Below are 6,756 nucleotides of genomic sequence, written 5' to 3' on the forward strand. Positions count from 1 at the left end.
ACATATTTTTGTTAAGTGAGCTTTTGAAGTATGTGATCTTCACACCAGGGTCTTCTTTGCTATCTTTTGCACCTTCTGCTGTGATCATGATGCTCTCTCACTATTTATCCTGTTCTATCTCTTTCTTTGTGCTGTCAACCAAAAGTGAACAGCCAAATAGAGGCTTTATAATGAATGCAATAATGAAATTGATCCATATCGATTAATAACCTTTTTTTTGGTTTGCTGTGGGCAATGCTGTGGGCAATGTCCATCTATATGGTTTAGGGTTTATTCTAATTATATATATATATATATACAAACACAAATATGCTTCTTGTCAGGAATTTGTGTTTGGATCGTCCTCCCATTAGTTATTTTACAGACACCCTAATTAACAGGCTAGTGCAGAGCTTTGTGCACATGGGCAGTAATAGGGGTAGGTGGGCAGTAATAGGGGTAAAATGACACTGCCTTGACACTGGGCAGTAATAGGGGTAGGTGGGCTGATGGAGTTAAAAAAAAAAGTAATTTGGAAAAAAAGATTTTTGTAGTCATGATATTAGTGCCGAATACTGTGGTCTATTTTATTTATTACAGAACAGATTTTTCTTGGCCCTGCTTTTGGCAGGATAATAGAACTTATGAGTGTTTCTACACTCATAAGTCTAGAACAATTTACATTTTTTTTTGTAAATATATAAAATATCAGTCATTCTTAAGAACTGGGACAAAACATATCTAGCATATAATATTGTGTTTTTCTTTAAAACATTTCTTGAAAAATAATTCATGTTTTGATTATGATCAATTTTATAAGCTGAACCAACTCAGCATAACAAAATACTTTTTTTTTCAACTCTACTTACAATTTTTTTTATTCTATTTAATAAAGTGTCCCCATTAAGATATACCTCTTTTTGTCCCACAGTAGGGCATTTACAGCATTTACACTTTCAATCAAATTAAATTGCACTACACTGTAAAAAATGTCAGTAAATTTAACGGTAAAATACTGTATAAATGCTACAGAATAAAACCGTATTCCACAAAACATGCGATAACCGTAAAATTTACAGTTAAAAACCGTAATTAGTTTAACAGAGTAATACCTTACATTTAACAGTTAAAAACATATGAAAATACGGTTAATTGCAGTAAAATCAACAATATACTGTATTATCCCTTACAGAAAATACATGAATTTTACATGTTTTTACATGTGCAAAAATGTGTTTTTGGGACATTTTTTGTGTGAAACCCATGGGATCACATGTAAAACCCATGAGATAAACATGATGTTACTATTTTTGTTAAAAATTAAACCTGCTTGTGTTGATTTCAGTCAATGCTCTCTAAAAAAACATCCTGGAGAAAAGCGTTTCAACATATTTTTGCCTCGAATTTCTGTAATCTGTACAAATTAGAAAAGAATTTAGTTGAAGAATACTTAGTTGTTATCATAAAATATTGTATTGTAAAGTTTTAAAGAACAGTAAACACAAAAACAATTACAAGGCAGGTTGTGAACTTTACATAATATAATTACTTTCATATACTCAAAATAATCGTATTTGTTGACGTAAAGTGTTTTTTTTTTCGATTTAGGGTAAAGTAATTTTGTAATTACGGTCAACTTGACCGTACAAATTCCTAATACGTTGTCTAATCACAAACCATTCATGTTAAGTCAACATTTCATACAGTACAGCAGGGGGCAGTAGCGAGACCCCAGCTGTCATGAACCGCTAATGAAACAGAAGAGTGAGACAATTCAAACTACACCTGCGCTGGAGTTAATTGACTCTCTGCCCGCGCGCGCGTTACCCTTTGCTGTTCTGTCCGTTTTAACAGAGGAGGTCAACACACGAAAAGGTAAGATATAAGATTTTTTTTCGCCAGTACATATTTTTATATATATATATATATATATAGTATTTAACTTTGACCTGCTTCTGTAGTTTTAGAGAGTGCTAGTGTTTTAGACTGAAGTAAGCTAACGGATTTAGCCACGTGTCACAGACGAGGCTGAAGTTAGCTCGTTATTCGCCTCGTTACTCACGGGAGTGTTCACGTTGGCGAACGCTGCGCAGTTTAATCAATAAAACGTTATTTTGGTAGCTTAATCCATTCTGGCCAAGCGAATATGTACTATACCATACCTAGCAGGTACCCAACTATATAGTAAAAGTGAAATTGTCCAAGCCCAGGTTGATTTTACACTTTAAAAAGAGTGGAAATATTTGACTATTTAATTGTATTATTAAATCGACTTTTGAATTAAATATTCGTTTTATTTATTTTTTCATTTTTTTTAAATGGTAGTGATTTTAATGTCAAACTTTAGAACAGAGTTTTCCAGTGTATCGAGCGCTCTGACTGATTGCTGAATAATTAATACATATCCATTAATCACTATATTTTTACTATTTGCCCATCTCTTACTTGCTATATACACTCGCTTAATTATAAGTAGGAGAGTATGCTACTATTCAAACTGAAAAATTTTAATTATTTAATACAGCACATTAATGATTGTAAAAATGTTGCACATAGCAATGATAACTAATAATAACATTCATTAAAAAATTACCCAAACAGGTATTAACAATACAGAGATGCACATCCAAAATGCAATGACAAACTATATGGGATTATCCTAAATTTTTTTTACAGTAAACTAATTTAATTTTCATTATATCTCTTACATTTTCCAAAAACACCGGCATGTCCTTCATTTTGGAGAAGACAAATGAAAAATTCACTAGAATATCTTCTTTTTCATCTTCTCCAACATTTTCTAGTGTGTCAAATTTACACAGGGCCGTCTCTGCTTCATCCTTGTTCATGTACAAGAGGTGAAGCAACATTTCCACCAGAAAAGCTGCTTATTTTCATTGCGCCACCTCTCAGCTTCCAAAATGCACTGATACACCAGGTAACTCTAAAATCTGAAAATATATTAATCTCAATACATATACAGTGATTAACACAGTGATTAGTTTACTGCTGATGTTGATGGCAAAAAAGAGAATAAAATAGCCTGTATTTTAGTTTGTTACAAAAACCTTAAACACTGTTCAGTCTATGGCACAGACTAATCACTGTGTTAATCACTGTATATGTATTGAGATCTCTTGTACATGAACAAGGATGAAACAGACACGGCCCTGTGTAAATTTGACACTAGAAAATGTTGAAGATGAAAAAGAAGATACTCTAGTGAATTTTTTATTTGTCTTCTCCAAAATGAAGGACATGCTGGTGTTTTTGGAAAATGTAAGAGATACAATGAAAATTAAATTAGTTTACTGTAAAAAAATTTAGGATAATCCCATATAGTTTGTCATTGCATTTTGAATGTGCATCTCTGTATTGTTAATACCTGTTTGGGTAATTTTTTTTAATGAATGTTATTATTAGTTATCATTGCTATGTGCAACATTTTTACAATCATTAATGTGCTGTATAAAATAATTAAAATTTATTAGTTTGAATAGTAGCATACTCTCCTACTTATAATTAAGCGAGTGTATATAGCAAGTAAGGGATAGGCAAATAGTAAAAATATAGTGAATGCTGAATAATTAATACATATCCATTAATCAGTCAGAGCGCTCGATACACTGGAAAATTCTGTTCTAGAGTTTAATTGACATTAAAATCACTAACATTTAAAAAAAAAAAAAAAAACAATGAATAAAATTAAATAAAACGAATATTTAATTTAAAAGTTGATTTTAATAATACAATTAAATAGTCAAATATTTCCATCCTTTTTAAAGTGTAAAATCAATCTGGGCCAGGACAATTTCACCTTTACTATATAGTTGGGTACCTGCTAGATGTTGTATGGTTCATATTTGCCTGGCCCAGAGAGATTTAAGCTACTAAAATGGTCCTGGAAATCTGGCTTCTTATTCACACCATTGTGCATAATAGAATGACATATTTCCATTTAATTTTTAAAGTGTAAAATCAATCTGAGCTTGGACAATTTCACTTTTACTATATAGTTGGGTACCTGCTAAAATAACGTTTTATTGATTAAACTGCGCAGCTTTCGCCAACGTGAACACTCCCGTTAGTAACGAGGCGAATAAGGAGCTAACTTCAGCCGCAGAGTGAGACGCTGCACAATAAGAAGCCAAACGAATCAGAAGCTGCGAATAAGGAGATACCTTCAGCCTCGTGTGTCACAGGTCCACTGCATATATTTCCATTATTTGGCAAAAAGTATATAATTATATATAGTAATAATTGTTATCTTAACTTATATCTGTGGTTTGAACAAAACATTGTAATAAGATGTTTGATAAAAGGGCTGGTGGTATAATTACCAAATTTTAAGATACCATGAATTAAACATTAGCCTGTTTTTACATGTTTTTTTTTTTTTTACAAATGCAAAAATAATGGTGTACAATATGAAAATGGTCTTGCAATAAAGTATATTTTTGTGTATAGTGGGCAAATTTTTATACTTGATGTTAACCTAATTAAAATATTAATGTCTTTATAAATTTTTTTTTTCTTTGCAGTTTTTCTGGTCCTTAATAAAAGGTGTGCTTTACTCGCAACAGGTAAGATCTACGTCTACTAATGGAAATCCTGTTTCTCACATGACATTTCATTTGTTAGTTCTGAGTAGCTTGTTACTTTTTTTAGTTTTATTTACGACATTAGACATGTGCCTAATTTTATAGTGAAATGTAACTCACTCAATAGGATTGTATTAAGTATATTGAGTTTTTTTTTTTTTTCTCTCTTTGTTTTTTTTAAGAATGCAACTGTTGAGAAGAAGAGGGAGTGCCTCATCAAGGCACTTTGTGTCTACTTAAATGAAGAACCGGACAGTCTCTTCAAAGAATATCTGGTAGGTAATGCTAATGATTACTGCAGAAGTAATGGTATCATTGGGCTCTTCAGAATATCACAATATCCATTTAGTCTTCTTAAATTATAAGTTAAAGCTGCTATTAGATGGCATCAGATCACAGGTGTACTTGAGAAAAGAATGTGAGAAATCAGTGTGGACCAAATGTTAGTGATTTAAAGACTAGAAAAACAACTACCGGGAAAAATGCAATGCAAACAGGCTCTTTGGAATTCTGTATTAGTCTAGTGATTTTCATTTTTGCTTTTTGTGTATCAATAGAATACAGATGGCTGTGCTGCAGAGAGGATCTTGAACATGTTGTATTTGGCATCTACAGCATCAATGTTGGAGGTGATGCCACTACCTCTCCAGCTGATGTTGGAATTGTTATTGAGGGTGTTGAAGTGCTTCATGACTTGGGAGACATCGCTACTACATGTACGGTCTTAATGTCTCCAGTTATTCTCAGGAACTGAAAATATTCTCTGAGGTACTGCAGAAGATCTTTCTCCAGCTGGATGCTACCAGACTTTCACCAAAAGTACAGATGCTTAAAAACAAACCAACATCAAGCACCTGAGTGTAAGATTCATACAGTGAGAACCTTTTTTGTTTTCTATTTTTTTGTGAGTGACATGATTTTTTTCTTATGTAAAACATGTCCAGAATACTGTTTTAATGTTTTTTTTTTTTTTTTTTTTTTTTTTTTTGTCAAACACACACTTTTTCCCCCTCTTTAAATGTGTTACAGTTGGGGGAAAAACGTTAGAATATGTTGCATTTTGTGTGCAGTATGTCTTTTGTATTGTTGGACCATAATATTCTCAATTTCTTAATCGCACGTTGTGAACATATTTGCATGGCTTGTCATGTCAAAATACATGCTCGCTGCAGACATCTCGAAAAGGTTTAGGATAGGAGATGATCGGCTTTACAACACTGTAAAAAAAATCCCGTAGTTTTTACGGAAAAAAACTGGCAGCTGGGGTTACCAGAACAATTCCGTAAAATATACAGCAAAACAGTAATTGCTTTTACTGCATAACATGTACATTTTACAGTTTAAACCAGCATATAACACACTAGACTTCTGTTATATTTACTGGTTTAAACTGTAAAAAATACATGTTATGCAGTAAAAGCAATTACTGTTTTGCTGTATATTTTACGGAATTGTTCTGGTAACCCCAGCTGCCAGTTTTTTTCCGTAAAAACTACGGGATTTTTTTTACAGTGTAGGTAATATAATACTGTACAGTTAGGAAAAAAAGAGATGTTATTGCACAAATATTATAAGATAAAAAAACTGAGTAAAATCTGTAAAAAAACAATCACTCATTGTGTGCCAAGAAAATAAGTACATTTTAATGGCTGTTAAAAATTGTTTATTTATTGAGCTTCTGTCAACACCGTCAGACTTAAAAAAAAAAAAATTAAAACATAGGCAATCTGCCTAGGCAAAATGTTTTGAAAATAAAAACGCTGCACAAATTTTAATAGTTTTGTATCAATAAAACCGTTGATATCTTTCAAAGATCTAAAGGTTATTTGCGGCTCCACCCGCGTACATGATGTTTACCCGTGGCTCCGCCACATGCAGATCCCGACCATTACCTGCAAATATAGTGTGCAATCAACTAGCTGCCGCTCCTCACGCTACTCCAATGTTTCGGCAGCCCTTACGTCTGCCTGTCATATGTGCTGTCGTCGTAGTCCAGTCTAATCCAGGGTTTCAGTAGTCCTGAGCAGACGAGGCTGCCTGCTGTTACAATCAGTGAGGAATGCCTGTGACACGAACACAGTGTGATGTAAAAGTTGACAATGCAGCTGGCTACTGTTACAGTCGGTGATGTATGCCTGTGACATGCCAATAGTATGACACAAAAGCTACTAATTGT

General features: G+C 32.9%; 1 long non-coding RNA gene across 1 annotated transcript; it reads left to right on the forward strand.

Annotated features, from left to right (window-relative positions):
• Nucleotides 1–1,815: 1,815 nt before the first annotated feature.
• Nucleotides 1,816–5,310, forward strand: LOC128511011 (uncharacterized). The gene is made up of 4 exons (XR_008356149.1): nucleotides 1,816–1,854; nucleotides 4,521–4,562; nucleotides 4,763–4,855; nucleotides 5,138–5,310. It is a non-coding gene; the product is annotated as an uncharacterized LOC128511011 (long non-coding RNA).
• The last annotated feature ends 1,446 nt before the right edge of the window (nucleotides 5,311–6,756 follow it).

This window comes from Clarias gariepinus, chromosome 23 (assembly GCF_024256425.1).
Source record: "Clarias gariepinus isolate MV-2021 ecotype Netherlands chromosome 23, CGAR_prim_01v2, whole genome shotgun sequence".
In the NCBI taxonomy this organism is placed as follows: domain Eukaryota; kingdom Metazoa; phylum Chordata; class Actinopteri; order Siluriformes; family Clariidae; genus Clarias; species Clarias gariepinus.